The sequence below is a fragment of the Chiloscyllium plagiosum genome, chromosome 2 (genome assembly GCF_004010195.1).
Source record: "Chiloscyllium plagiosum isolate BGI_BamShark_2017 chromosome 2, ASM401019v2, whole genome shotgun sequence".
Taxonomy (NCBI): domain Eukaryota; kingdom Metazoa; phylum Chordata; class Chondrichthyes; order Orectolobiformes; family Hemiscylliidae; genus Chiloscyllium; species Chiloscyllium plagiosum.
The window spans coordinates 125,319,319-125,335,339 of record NC_057711.1 but is presented as its reverse complement, the minus strand read 5'-3'; positions in this window follow the sequence as shown (position 1 = coordinate 125,335,339).

The window sequence follows — 16,021 nt, the reverse complement described above, 5'->3', positions numbered from 1 at the left end:
ATACTGCTGCAGTTGCCAACTTTGGTTTCTGCCATTTATAGTATACATTAAATATTTGTAAACTATTTGGAGTATAAACAACAGAGCAGAAGAGTTAGATTAAATTTACAGCTCTTTAGAAGATCTGATGCAGGTGTGATTGGCCTGAATGGTTTCTGTAGAAGAAGGGATTATAAGCATTATGCTAATTATTACACTGTATCATCTTGTGGGTGCTTTGGACATGGACCAGTTTATGCATTAAAAACACTTTACACAAGTGGTCTTGTTGGTGAGGTTGACAAAGAGATGCAGAATTTGATTTTCAGTTCACCTCACTTTCATTAACAAATATTCCTTATTAGAAATACCAAGTGAGAATTTTCCAAATTCCCACAATATTTACTCTCTATCCAGCCCTATCCATCTGAGAAATGATGTGACCTGCAATTATCCACATGTTTGAGCTAGGTTGTTGGAATCTCCTTTCTCTCTGACGTAGGGCTCACTCTCTTCTACAAAGGTGGGTTTCCCTGGTCAGAGCAGGTCTTCTCCTGGGTCTTCTTGGGTGGCTACACAATCTTCTGTAATGAATCTTGGTGTGAGACTTCCCTGTGAAAATTCACTGAGGGGGTGGGGGTGACTTCCAGCTGTGTGTTTTATCACTCCTCACCCCAGACATTCCTGAATGTTCTGTGGTCTTTGGCGAAACGATTCATGAGCAGAGTTCAAAGTATCCAGTGGGGTCATGCCAACACCCTTAACTGTTGCCTTGCTAGGAAGAGAGAGAAAGAGAGAGAGAGAGACCCATTAGTTAGAGAAGCATAGTACCAAACCTGCTTATATTGAAGACATGCAGACCCCAGTCATGGTATTTTTCTGTGGCTTACGGTGCTATAAATGTCAGCTCTGATCTCTTGCTGAGTGGAAATGGTCTTACATCTGTTGCTGGTCACAAGCTATCCTTGAAATAACTCCATAGAAGCCAGTATCCCATCACCAAATCACCCTTTATTTACACATGGAGAGTTCTTGACACTGACCCAGCTCCCCCTCAGAGTGAACAGAACCTCTGACACTCCTGTTTATATATGTTAGCCAGGACTCTCTGATTGGACCAGGTTAACAGCCCCAATCAGGGAACTCATATTCTATGAGATCCAGCTGGCTGACCTTATTACAATCGCTTCAATATCTATATTAATTAAGGCACTCATATGTAATATGTGATCTCTAATTAGAATCTTTAGATTTTGGTCAGGTGACAATCTGCACTATTGGCTGCTTTTTTCCCTGATATGATAGAAAATAGCGGCAGCAATCAATTCACTGGTGCAGCATCCAAGCCTGCATTGAATTTTATTCAGGGAATGCCAACACCATCAAAGCAGATTATTTAGTCATCATCCCATTGCAGTTTATGGGATGCCACATTTCCTGCATTACATAATTCACGCTATTACAAACATGCTTTCGGATGACCTGACGTTGGTAAAAAGTGCTTTATAAGCATAATTTTGCTTATTTTCTATCAGTGTCACATCAGACTAGAAAGACTTGATTCCTGGTCTAGAATTTATTCATTCTGGTGAGATGACAATACAGCACCAGGGATCCTGTAATTGTTTTGAGTATCAAGGGTTTAGAGACAGCACTACTCCAAGTGCATTTTATAATCAAGCAGCCTCTTCTAATAGTCTATGCATGTAAATGAGGATACAATCAGGGCATGTACATGATCCTCATGGATGGAAAATCTGTTCAATAACTTACAAAGTTCATGTGTAAAATATGACAATGACAACATGGCCTTGCAACAAAAAAGTCAGCAACTTTCAGGAAGAAGAAAAAGGTTGAAAAGAAAGAAATGTGCATTGTAACCGAATAATTCAATTTACCTATCTGTTATCATTTCCTGCTTTGAACAAATGTAGGAAGGAAGGCTTCGATGAAAACAATGTCAAATGAAAACTATGCAAGAGCTTTAGCAAGGCTATCATGTCAGTTGGCCAGTTTAATGCACAGTTATTGTTTCCACTAAATTTTTTCATATTTGTTCTCTTGACCTTATTCCCACTATGTTACATACCATCTAGTGTCCAGTTTTACATTTCCCTGTTAAGTGACATTGCTAATGGTTCTCGCTCTGCATGTTTTGCCCCTTTTGAAGGCCCTTCAAATCTACGTTCACCTCTTCCAAAAGAAAAACCCTTGACCTGCTCCATCCTTGCATATCACCACCCATTCTCCAATCTTTTCTTTTCCAAAGTCCTTTACCACATTGTCACCTCCAAATTTTATATTCATCTTTCCTGGAACTGCATGTTTGAATCCCTCCAATCAGGATTCTGCCCTGACACAAGACCAAAACAGCACTTACCAAAGTTTACAAATGCCACCTGAATGAAAAAATTGCCTGCCTTTGTCCTTATCAACCAGTCTTCACATGGTTGATCACAACCGCTTTCTCTACTGTCTCTCCATTATTATCTAGAGATTCCATTCTTATTTATCTAGTAATAGCCAAAGAGTCACCTGCAATGGAGTTGCTTCCCATGCATGCTCAGATACCCCTGGTGCCTATCCTTACTCTACTCATATTTCTTATTTCCATGCTACTCCTTGACAATGTCATTCAAAACAAAACATCAGTTATCAATTTCCACAGACCTGGTGTCAACCCCCCAAATTCACCTTCATTATTGACTTATTTAAAGTGTCTAAATTATATGACTGCTTATTCAACATCCAGCATTGATAGAATTTCTTTCAACTAAATACTGGGAAGACTGAGGCCATTACTTTCAGATAATTTCCTGCCCACTCTCCCCACCCACACAAACATAGCGACAAACAAATATTGCTCCCTTGCTAATACTGCGCTCCCAGCTAGTAACACTCTGATGCTGAAGCAGACTACGTACAAACATTATATTATAGTTGAAATTGAGATGAGCTTTAAATCACATGTCCATGCCACCATTCAGAACGCTTAGTCACACTTCTTTACCATCAAACACTTTTTGCCCTGCCTCAGCTCTGCTGCTCCTGAAACACTCATCCACGCCTTTGCTACTTTCAGTTTTGAAGAATCTTGCGCACTTCTGGCCTACCTTCTCTCCAACAAACTTGAGGTCATGCAAAACCAGGCTGCTTGTGTCTTAACTCGTAACAAATGCTTATCACCTCTGCACTTACTGACCTATAATGCCTCCTGGTGAAACAAAATCTCATATATAAAATTCTCATCCTTAATTTCAAATCCTTCAAATCTCTGTAATCTTCCCTAGACCTACAATCTTCTGATATAATTAGTAATCCTCAAATTCTGTCCTCTCAAATACCCCCAGTTGAATTGCTCCACTGTTGGTTGGCATACCTTCCACTACCTCAACCATAGGCTCTGAAATTCTTTTGCTAAACTTTCTGCCTTTCTTATTTTAGTTCACTGCTTAAAATCCACCTTTTTGCCCAATGGTTCTATTATCTGACCGTATGCAACTTGGTGTCATTTTCCTTTGCACATTCCCTCCATGAAGGAGGTTTAATTTTGTCAAAGGTGCAAGAGACAAATTGTTCTTGTTATCATCCACAAGAGTAGACTGGCTTTTGTTTTTGTGGACTATATTGTCTGTTTAGGAAGCCCTCATGTTTTTAAATATTGCTAATGTCATGACTGAGGTCCTGCCTTGCAGTGGTAGCGTTCCAGCCTCTGAGCCAGAATCTCTGGTTCAATTCCCAGACAATGAAGTTATATTCAAAACATGGTCAAAGAGTTTGAGCACCAACTTGTAAATTATTTGAACTTAAGCCAATGGTAGGCTGTGAAAGTGAGAGGTACTCTGGTCATTTTTATTCAATTTATTCATAGGATCGGCACATTGCTGGCTGGGCTTGAATATGTAGCTGTTCCCTAGTCACTCCAAGAAGGTGGTTGTGAGCTGTCTTCTTGTACCACTGCAGTTCATTTGGTGAAGACACACCCAAAATTATTTTAGGGAAGGAATTCCAAAATTTAGATTCAGTGACACTAAAGGAATGGCAATATATTTGCAAGTGAGGATGGTGACTGGCATAGAAAGGATACATATGTTACCGTGTATCTGCTCTTCTTGTCCTGGTAGTGGTCATGGGTTTGTAAGATACTATCTCAAGATCTTTGGCAAATACTTGAACTGTATCCTGTAGATAGTCAACATTGCTGCTGCTAAGCATCCATGGTGGAGGGTGTGAATGTTTGTGGTTGTGGGCTAATCACATGGGCCGCTTTGTCAGGTATGGTACTGAGCGTCTTGAGTATTGCATCCATCGAAGGAAATGGGGAGGGAGTAGTATTCCATTACACGCCTGACATATGCCATGTAGATAGAGGACGGATTTTAGAGAGTCAGGAAGTCAGTTAATCACTGTAGGATTCTTAGCCTCTGATCTGCTGTCATAGCCATCATACTTATATGCCTAGTCCAGTTCAGTGTCTGGATAGTGGTAAACCCCAGAAGGTTGATAGTTCAGAATTCAGTGAAGGTGGTACCTTTAAATGCCAAGGGGTGATGGTTAGATTTTGTCTCACTAGAGCTGGTCATTGCCTGGCGCTTGTGCAACACAATTATTACTTGAACTTGTCAGTCTGAACCTGGATATCATCCAGTTCTTGCTGTATCTGGACATGGACTCCAACAGTATCTGAGGAGTTCTGAATGTTGCCGAACAATGTGTAAGCATTGATGAGCATCCTCCCTTGCTCGCAAGGCAAAGCCTTTCACTGTCGTTTGGTACAAGTAACAATAAATTCCATTCAATTCTAGCAGCAAGAAGAGAACCCTACCTTTAATGTAGCAGAGAGAGGAATAAGAGCTTCCACATCCAGCTTCAAGACCCCAACAAAGCTTAAACTAAAAGTTCTGATTCTGTGATAGCTTGACCCCACCATTCAGGCTGCTTCTATTGTTCCAACTTCTAAAGAAAACCAAGGCCTTGCAAGCGTTTTACTTTATCGGCTTTGAGCAGACCATTTGTCTGTCTCAACGTTTCTTCATAAAAAATCAGAACCAAATATACATCTTAAAGCCATAGTATCATCACAAAGCTCATCAATAAAACAGCTGAAGGTGGATGATCCAAGGGCTTGGCCCTGATGCACTCCTGCAGAAATATCCTGGAGCTGGGATGACTGACCTCCAGCCACCATAATCATCTTCCCATGTGCCAGCTTTAATTCCAACTAGTTGAAAGCTTCCCCCCTCATTGACTTCACCTCACCTCTGGAATTGGAATCTTTTTCTATGTTTGGATTAAGGCTGTAATGTGGTCAAGAGCTATATGGCACTGGTGTAACCCATATTGACTATTAGTGAGCAAGCTATTGGTCAGCTCAGTTGACTGACTGGTGTGGATTAGATTGGTGCTAACTGCACCAGTTTGATGTTTGTTCTGGCTGAGATGGATTCTGGACCTGCTTCCTTGCCTTACGTGTGGTGAAATAATGGGTCTTTGGGCAGAGATATGAAGAGGAGGAATAACATGATTTCTGGAAATATCTTTGATGATTTTCTTTCCTTGCTTGTCTCTATTTTGTATGCCAATATTGCATAGCTAGTCTAAGAAATAATAAAGGAAATAAAGTAGATTTCCACATAAATGTTTTAATTATTCAATTTACAGCAATTCAAGAGTTAAATAAGTCAGAAGACTTATTGTGATGTTAACAACAAAAAAGGGCATATGAAAAATATTACAGGTTACAGGTTTTGGGACATGGGGAGAAAGAAAAACAAGGCACACTCATTTTATTAATTCTTTGTTACTTCAGAGGTAAAAATGAGATGAAAGTATTTTATTTTACTATAAGTACTGAGTCCAATTCGCATGTGGCAAGTCACATTAAATTATTTGTACTAAGCTGTACTCTAGTAGTACTGTCAGGGATTCATTACTGAAACACAGTTGGGCAGACATGTTCCTAATTATTGTGACAGCTCTGCTGAGTTCTGTAGTTTGCTGTCATAGGATGAAGCCTTTTCTCTTCTACACCAAATAATCTGGAAAGCTCCACACTGACAAAATCTTGAAAACAAACTGCGATGTGAATTCGACTGTCATTTATGAAATGCAAAATATATTACTTTCAGTCTGAACTTGACAACACTATAACTAATACATCAAAATGTACATAGGTGCATTCCAATGCATATATTGGAAGAATAAAATAAAAGTCCGTCTTTGATCATGTTTAACATTCCGTATTCAAACAGACCAAGAGCAGATCCAATGTCTTGAGTTCACCAGCAGGCAGCCTTTCAGCTTTAGGGAGCAATGTGGCAATAGAACTATCTTCAGTGAATTGCTGCACTGACAGGAGAGACAAATCTTGCTGTGCTCCTCTTGCCATTCAGAGCTGGGTCATTAACAGATGTTGGCACAGATGTTTCTTACCAGTGTGAATCACTGTTTATGCAAGAAATCTTCCTCAGCAAGAACACTACAAGGATGCATAGCCCTGATGTTATAGGTAAGTGGTGGAGGGTGCAGGGGACTGTGTTAACAAATCAAAAACCCAGCAATGCTTAGGATCAGAGAGATGAGCTTCACGATAACATGATGCAGTTGGAGGCAGAGTTAGAACAGTGAACTGGACCCAGGACTTTAATTATTCCCTCCCCAACCCGGTCTTCACTGGCTGGATGCAATTGCAACTGGAGTCTTAATGTCAGTTCATAGGGGCCCTCTTGTAGTGCAATGGTAGTGTCCTTACCCTGGACCAGGATGCCTAGGTTCAAGTCTCACCTGCTCCAGTGATGTGTAATAATATCTCTGAACAGAGATTAGATAAATGCATTTAGTTAAAAAAAAGTATTTTTCAGTGATACAATTCTTTGATCTCACTTTGTATTAACCTTTAGACATAATTAGTTGCAGTATTCTTTGATTAGAACTCAGTACACATGATACAAGTGCTGAATTCAAGTGGATCTTAGCACATGTACAGCTTCCCATTATAGGTGCAAAAACACGAAACATTTCAGTGATGTTTTACCCTCATCTTTTGGAGCTTACATTAGCTCCTTGCCCACTATACTATTATGCTTAATATCCTTGTTTCATCTTCAACTATATTACAGTCTTGAACCACCGTTTTGCAGTAACCTCTTTCTGCACTCAAATGACACTAACATTGACTCTTCACATTCAATAGCCTCCAGTTCTTTTAGCCCTAATTATGGACATTCTTTATAATTATCACTTCACACCTTCACTTCTTTTCCCATCTTAAAACCTTTTGTTTTCAACATGCTTTCTGTCATTGCCTAAGTTCAACATCTGTATCGTGAAATCTGGCCCTTAATTCTGCAACACATCTCTCGGTTTCCAGTCTTTACAAGTGTTTATATAAATGCAACTTATTGTTACCACTTGACAAATTAATCATTTTATTCTATTTCAGCCATTAAGTATCTGTGTCAAGCAATCCCCACTGTGAAGGTGTTGACCGAATGGTAATGTCACTGATGTAGTAACCCAGAGCCCCAGACCAATATCCTGCGGAAAACCAAAGGAACTGCGGATGCTGTAAATCAGAAACAAAAACAGAAATTGCTGGAAAAGCTCAGGAGGTCTGGCAGCAGTAACTTTGATTTCTCTTCACAGATGTTGCCAGACCTGTTGAGTTTTTCCAGCAACTTCTGTTAACGTTCTGCGGATATGGGTTTAAACCTCACCGTGGCAGATATTGAAATTTACATTCAATTAAAGTCTGCAAGTGAAACACCTAGCTTAATGGCAATCAAGTAACCATTGTTAATTGCCACAAATCTTCATTAATGTCCTTTAAAAAAGTAAATTTGTCATCCTTGCCTTATCTGACCTAAATGTTTCAGACTCATAACAATGTGTTTGATTGTTAATTTACGAAAAGCCTTCGCCCAGGTGCTAAGTTCTACACACACATGGTACTGAGAGGACAGAGTCACAACATTGCAGAATGCATCAGCCAGGTGGAGTTTGGTTGCATTAATTTTCAGATGATCTGTGATCACTTCCTGGATGCATGTGCCTACTCCCCTGCCATCTGCCATGACTCTTGCATGCCAGAGCACTCTCATGTACCTGGTGCGTTTGAGGGTCCAAGTGCCTTACAAGGAAGACAAGGACTATTTACTGCGACCAAAGTTCATGGCACCATTAAGCAACATCCTGACTGATGCAAAGTGCAAAGGCAGTGCTACCTGTGCATTGACCAAGGCCTTGCGATAGCAAAGGTTAGGCTTACTGAGGATGTGGTTATGTTACATGAAGTGGTCTGACAAGATCTCTCCAGTATAGTCAATAAAATGTACAATGTCATCCTGAAGCAGGCAATGACCTGATATATTGAATGCTGAGGAACTAGGGGGACAGAAACAGCCTTCCAAGGAGCATGTCAAAAGCAATGTGGAAAAGCAAGCTTTCCTTGCAAATACAAAGCTCAGGAGAAAGTGAGGACTGTAGATGCTGGAGATCAGATTCGAAAAGTGTAGTGCTGGAAAAGCACAGCAGGTCAGGAGGCATGTGAGGAGCAGGAGAATCAACATTTCGGGTCGTGCTTTTCCGTGCCACACTTTTCAATTATGACAGAGTTCAGCTGTGTCATGCACTGCAAGCTAGACAGGACCAGATTGACACTTGGTGCTAAAATTTGATTGATGGGTACAGCTGACCATCCTGGAATCTGAAATAGTTGCTGGTCATTTTGCCAGCATGTTGCTTTCATTGCTGGAGTACATTGAAGCCTCTACTGATTTTGCTTGTGCCTCCTTTTGGTGGCTGTATATAAAAATAAAAAAAATCTCATCTTTAGAATTGTTCAATTGCTTGCCTGTATGGGGTTATCCCCTACTGGACAATGAGAAAATGTGGGTCCACATTGGACACTGGAGACAGAGTGGTAGTGTGTGTTTGGATGGGAAGTAGCTACAGGCAGGTAAACGGTGTGGCTTGGAGGTTAAATAGTGACCAGAGTAAGAGAATGAGTTTACCTGTGGAAGGAGTAGCAGTGATGCCATTAATTGTTATGCCATGATATTGCTAGTGAGGAGCAACAGCAGATTGCCAACACTTATCCAGGTGCTCAATAGCCTTTCAAAGATGGCTTGGTGCAAGGAAGGCCAGTTTTCGGGGGATACTCGTTGAGTAACAAGTTGTTCTGGGAACAACAGGTGGTGTGATGGGACTAGAATCAGATGGGAATGCTACCATACATGAGAATGTAGGAAGTTCATGAGGCACATTTGGTGAGAAATGCAGAGAAATGTCTCTAGACCTCATGGTGGGAATCTCTCAAAAACCCTGAGCAGCTCACAATTCGCCAAAGATTCAGCCTTGGGAAACTGACAGCCTCACCACTACTATGAACACAGGTACTTCAGCCATTGTCTACAAGCGTCCACAAGCCTCACACCTTCTTCTTAATCAAATCACTTGGCTTCCTTTAATTTAACATTCATGTATGACTTTTGTCAGATAGACCGCAAAACACATAACCCCTTCATTAGACTTTAAATTTAATGACTATCACTACATATAATCAATTCATAAACATCTACCACCTTCCCCAGGGCATTGCTGTAAACATGAACATTCAGAAATAACTATAAAAAATATGACATAACATTTTACATGTTGTAATAAATATCTTAATACATACTGTACAAATACTAGTCTTCTTGTTGTGTCAGATTTCCATTAAAGAGTCCTGTTGATGACATCACAAGTCTATCCCTATAAACCGTTAACAATTGCACAACACCAGGTTATAATCCAACAGGTTTATTCAGAAGCTCTAGCTTTCAAAGCACTGCTCCTTCATCAGGTGGTTGTGGAGTACAAGGTCATACGACACAGAATTTATAACAAAAGATGACAGTATGATGCTACTGAAATGCTTATAAACCAAATGTATGCTACAGTTAGCTCAAGTTTACTTTCTACAGATTCAACAAGTTCTTTCTCTCATATAAATGAGATTTTATTTTGCTATTGGCGAAGACCCTGTACTTTGCGTCAGACTAAATCTCCCCGTTCTTGTTGAATAAATTCTATAGCATGTACATGTCCGAGGTAACAAAATTGCCCAATTAATTCAGTTCAAGTAACTTCATCAAGACTGTTTTTGTAGACATTGTCTGTCTCTTCCAAAGTCAATTAAGTGTAATCTGTAAATCAAGATCAAATCCTCTGACACATGTCCTCTTCTCATGTAGCTACAATTTGTCCTTTTTTCTACTGAATCACATATTATTTTACCAATAGAATGGTGACTTTAGACACATTTGTAGCATCAGTACTAACCAAGCTTCCTAACAGATATTCCGGCTCGACTGAGTCCATGGCAAATGGGAAGGCAATCAATAAGAGGGAGAAATCTCTCAATCTCATTCTCATTAATCTGCCCACTATAGATGTGTCCCCAAAAGGCAATAGGAGTGACCATAATCCCTGACTTCAAATGGAGGGTGCCCTTCATCGTGTTGTGCGACACTGCCACAGGGCTAAATGGGAGAGATTTCGAACAGATTAGCCTACTAAAAACTGGGTATGTATGAGGTGCAGTGTATCAACCAGCAGCAGAATGTAAACCACCAAAATCTGTAACCTCATGCCCAGCATATCCTTTTCTAACGTTACCATCAAGCTGGAGAATTTACCCTAGTTCAATATATAATGCAGGAGGGCATACCAGGGGCAGCACCAATCATGCCAAAAACTGCAATGTCAACCTATAGAACATAGAACAATACAGCACAGAACAGGCCCTTCGGCCTACGATGTTGTGCCGAACATTTGTCCTAGCTTAAGCACCTATCCATGTATCTATCCAATTGCCGCTTAAAGGTCACCAATGATTTTGACTCTGCCACTCCCACAGGCAGCGCATTCCATGCCACCCCCACTCTCTGGGTAAAGAACCTACCCCTGACATCCCACCTATACCTTCCACCCTTCACCTTAAATTTATGTCCCCTTGTAACACTCTGACCTAAAGTAACAATACAGGACCACTCATGTGGCAAACACATAAAAGCTCTGGACAACTGTCACATCTACTTGTGAACGATAGTTAACAATAGATCAACTCACTGGAGGAATAATCTCCACAAAATCACCATCCTCAATGATGGGGAGCCCAGCACAACAATGAAACAATAAGGCTGAAGTATTTGCATCCATCTTCTGTCAAATAGTATTGAAAATTGCCCAGGTACGTCCTGTGCATAAAAAGCAGGATAAATGCAACCGGACCAGTTACCATTCTATACGTCCACTCTTGGTCATTCATAAAGTGATAGAAGTTGTCATTGACAGTACTGTCAAGCAGGACTGGAAAAGGGACACTTGATCACTGATGCTCAAGAGACACTGACCTCCTGACCTCGTTGGAGCCCTGGACCAAAGAACTGAATTCCAGGAAGGAGGTGAGAGTGACAACCTCTGAAGTCAAAGCAGCATTTGACCAAGTATGGCATCATGGACCCCTGGTAAAACTGAAGAAAATTGAAATCATGGGGTAAGCTTTCCACTCATTGGAATCATACCACTCACAAACAAATGTGGTTATGATTGTTGGAGGTCAATTATCTCAGTCCAGGATATTACTGCAGGAGTTCTTCAGGGTATTATCCTTGTCCTAGGCCCAACTATTTTCACTGCTTTATCAATCAAAAAGTCTGTGTTCAAATGCAACCAGACTTAGATTACATCCAGACTTGGTTTGATAGGAGACCAGGAACATTCACATGATAGAGGTGCCAGACAATGATAATCTAACCACCATCCATTGACATTCAGTGGCATTACAATCACTGAATGCCCTATCAACATCCTGTGGGTTAGCATTGAAATAACAAATAAATACTATCGCTATGAGAGCAGATCAGATGCTAGGTGTCCTGCAGTGCATAATTCACCTTCTGAATCCCCAAAGCTTCTTCATCATTGACAAGGTACAAGTTATGATTGAGATGAAACATACTTAACTCGACTGGATGAAGGCAGCTCTAAAAACACTTTCAAAGCAATCAGGACAAAGCAGCCTACTGATTGGTATCCCATGCTCCACATTTTAACACATAGCTCTATTTTTCAGTAATAGCTTTTCACCTCAAAGCATTCTTACGTGTTGTTAGCTTAAACTTACATTTGGCTGAGCCACCAAACAACAAAAACCACGAACCTTACTTTTGACCTTGGCCAAATGACTTTATCCCTACAGAAACTGTTCAATTATCAATTATAATTAAGCAGAATATATTTTAATCACTCTTTGTTTGATCAAGTCAATATTATTAATTATTGAAAATAACTCAGTCCTACAATGGAATGTCTGATAAATATATGATGATTCATGATGCAGCAATTCCAGTGTTCACTAGGGATCAGAATGAGTTCCTTTGCAGTTAACTATTTTCATTTATGACCAGGATGCAAGCATTGAGGGAATTATCTGCAAATTTGTGAACATCAGCTGTTGTAGAGAATGCTCTACTAGCAGAATTAGATACACTGGGGGATTGAACTCATGTTTGACAATTAGTGGAGTAATCAAGACTTTGCCTGATAGTGCAAAATTAATGATAATAGATCAGTAGTCTGTTTTGTAACTCTTTTGATCTGTGCTGAATTTAATAGAAACAAATATCTGCAGAGACAAAACAAAAGGCTTTGACACTGCCATCAGCCATTTTACACTTCCACATGAAGTCAAAGTCACTGAACTATAATTCTTAATAGAAAAATAATGGGGTGAAAGAAAGAGTTCTGAGGGCCTTAGTGCATCAATTTCTGAATGTCCCTGATTAAGACAGTGAAGCAAACAGGGTTCTAGGCGTGTTCACAGAGCAGTCACAACAAAACAAATTTACCATTTTACTCTTATAAAGCACCATAATTATAATATTAAGCAGTGTTTGAAACCCAATCAGATGCAGAGGGGGTGTCAAAAAGGAATTTAAGGACAAAATAAGGAAGCTGGATATCTGAAACATTTTGCATAAGAACTGCAAAATATTACAGATTTTAATAGGTTTTTAGCAAGTCCAGAAGCAGGGAAATGGGAGAGAGAGGAAGGAAAAACAGCAAAAAAATTGTGATAAAGTGGAAGGTGAGAGCAATTATCTGAGGAATGGAATGATGGTGCAAATTGTGGTGGTAATGGGACAAGTAAATGGGTCTTGAGGAGCTGTAAATCACAGCAGCAGAATCATTATCAGCACCAGCTGTCTGAAGAAGTGAGAACATTTGTTATGCTCTGAAATTGTTGAATGTGATGATTAGTGCAGAATGTTGTAAACTAATTAATTGAAAGATGAAGTGCTGTTCCTCAAGTTTTCATTGAGCTTTATTGGATCAGCATATGAGGTTAAGAAGCAATAAAATGGAAGCATGGGGCATGTTTGTGGGTTGAATGATGGTGTTGATCACGTAACCTACTTCTGGCCTCTCATTGCAGAGAAAACTATATTGTGATTGGAAACTACAGTATACTAAGTTGAAAGAACTGTTAGTTAATTGTTGTTTCACCTGGATGAAGTGTTTGGGGATTTTAGACATTAGGAAGGAAGAAGGTGAGAGGGGTGGGGCTATATCTGTTATACTTACATGGGAATCAATCCTTGATTACATTTTAGTAATTGGCTACAATTCTATATTGTCTGTGATCATTAATATAATAAATTCATCTAAAATAATTGTTGTAGTAATAATTGCTAGACTGCATGATATCACAGTGGTTAACCCTGCTGCCTCACAATGCTGAGAACCTGGATTAGATTCTGGTCTTGGGTGACTGTCTGTGTGGAGTTTGTATATTCTCCCTGTGTCTGTGTGGGTTTCTGCCAGGTGCTCAGGTTTCCTCCCATTGACCAAAGATGTGCAAGTTAGGTGGATTGGCCATGCTAAATTGCACATAGTGTCTGGGAATGTGTAGGCTAGTGGATCAGCCATGGTAAATGCAGGGTTACAGGGATAATGTGAGGGGTTGGGTCTGACTGGGATGCTCTTTGGAAAATTGGTGCTGACTCCAGTGTCTGAATGGCCTCTATCAGCACTGTAGAGATTCTAAGATTCCAGTAATTGATCCATCTAGAGACAATGTTGCCATCACTATGAAGGTTTCAGCTTCTCAAACTTGCCCTTTGCACATGCCATGGTAATCCTCATGGCAAGTTTCTCTCTCACACGCTCTCGCTCATTGCCAAAAGAATGTATTGCATCTCCTTTTAAAAATAAAATTATTTCTTTCTTTTTCTTTGTTTATGTGTGAATGAATTCAATGATGGACCAAAATATTTTTTTTAAATCTAACTGACTCTAAACCTAAATATTCCTGTTGCTATTTGGAAGTACGTGCAAGTTTGCATTTGGCAAAGACTCTGAGTTTATGTTAAGATTGTTTTTAAAAAAAATATGAAGACTAGTACTATAATTTCTGCATTAGCTCAATGATTCTCTTCACAGTAAAAGGAGGAATTGGGCTTATTAGAGACCAAAAATGAAAATTATGCATGGAGGTAATGGGTATGGTTGATGTCAATGAGCACTTGGCATTTATCTTTACAACCAAATTGTGCCTAAGCTATAGCAATAAGTTAGGTGTCTAATGATAATAAGCTTAAAAAAATGATAGAGGAGGTATTAGATAGGCTGTACTTAATATTAAAAAGTCACCCAAACTAGATGAAATGCACCTCAGCATACTGTGAGAAATGAAAGTGGAAATTGAGAAGATATTGGTCATAATCTTCCTTACTTATCGGAGTGGTGCCAGAGGATTGGAGAATTACAAGTATTAATGCCATTAACTTCAGGACAATCAGTTTAAATTCTCTGGTGGGAAAGGTTATGGAAATGAAATTTTAAGATTAAATTAGCTGTCCCTTAGACAAATAAGGGTTAATTTAGAGAAAAACCGCATGGATTTTCTTTTTAGTCAAACTATGTTTTACTAATTTGCTTGGATCTTTTGTTTGAAAGTTTAAATGATTGATCTCACTGTGTTGCTACTGGACCTCCAAAAAGCTTTTGATAAACTTCTATTCAACAGGCTTGCCGGCAAAGTTGGACCCCATGGAATACAAGGAAAATTGGCAGCTTTGATTTGTAATTGGCTGAATGACAGTAAAGAGCAAATATGAATGAATGCTTTCTGATTAGAGGAACGTATTGTGTGGGGTTCTCCAAGAGTCAGTGTTGGCACTGGACTTTTCTTGATACTGGTATCTAAATATGAATTCTTATATGAAATGTATAAAATTTGAATATATATGTATATTTATAGATTATTTAAATAAAAACTGGAATTGTTTGGTTATTTTCAGAATAGAAAAACATTTTCCATGTGGTTTCTTGGTAAATGAAGCCAGCAGTTTAATGTGTGCTACAGTCTACCTGCTGTACAAATTACTGGAGAAAAAGGCAAGCAAGTCATTTAGGGAGATAAGAGATGGGAATTTATAATCTTTGATTATTTGCAAATCTGGTTTTGGAAAAGTCTATGGTAGCTGCTGTGTTAATGGCTGCTGAGCAGCATTTTCAGGATTCTGGTTTTCCTTTGACCAGTCTAGGTGATGAGTATAGGTAGTTCCCAGATAACGCGCTTTCTGGCAGCACAATTTGCTTATAGCATCACCTGAGGAATTAAGGAACAGGAGTTTTGAGAACTCCCACTTCTGTTTGCAATCGCACGATTCCAGTGGTGATCGTTTTGCCTGCTTCATTGTGCCGATGTCAGCGCCGAAGTCTCTGCATTGTTCGGCACATGCGCCAGTGCCAGCTGTTTTCAAATATAGAGTCATAGAGATGTACAGCATGGAAACAGACCCTTTGGTCCAACCTGTCCACCCTGACTAGATGTCCCAACCCAATCTAGTCCCACTTGCCAGCACCCGGCCCATATCCCTCCAAACCCTTCCTATTCATATACCCATCCAAATGCCTCTTAAATGTTGCAATTGTACCAGCCTCCACCACATCCTCTGGCAGCTCATTCCATACACGTACCACCTTCTGCGCA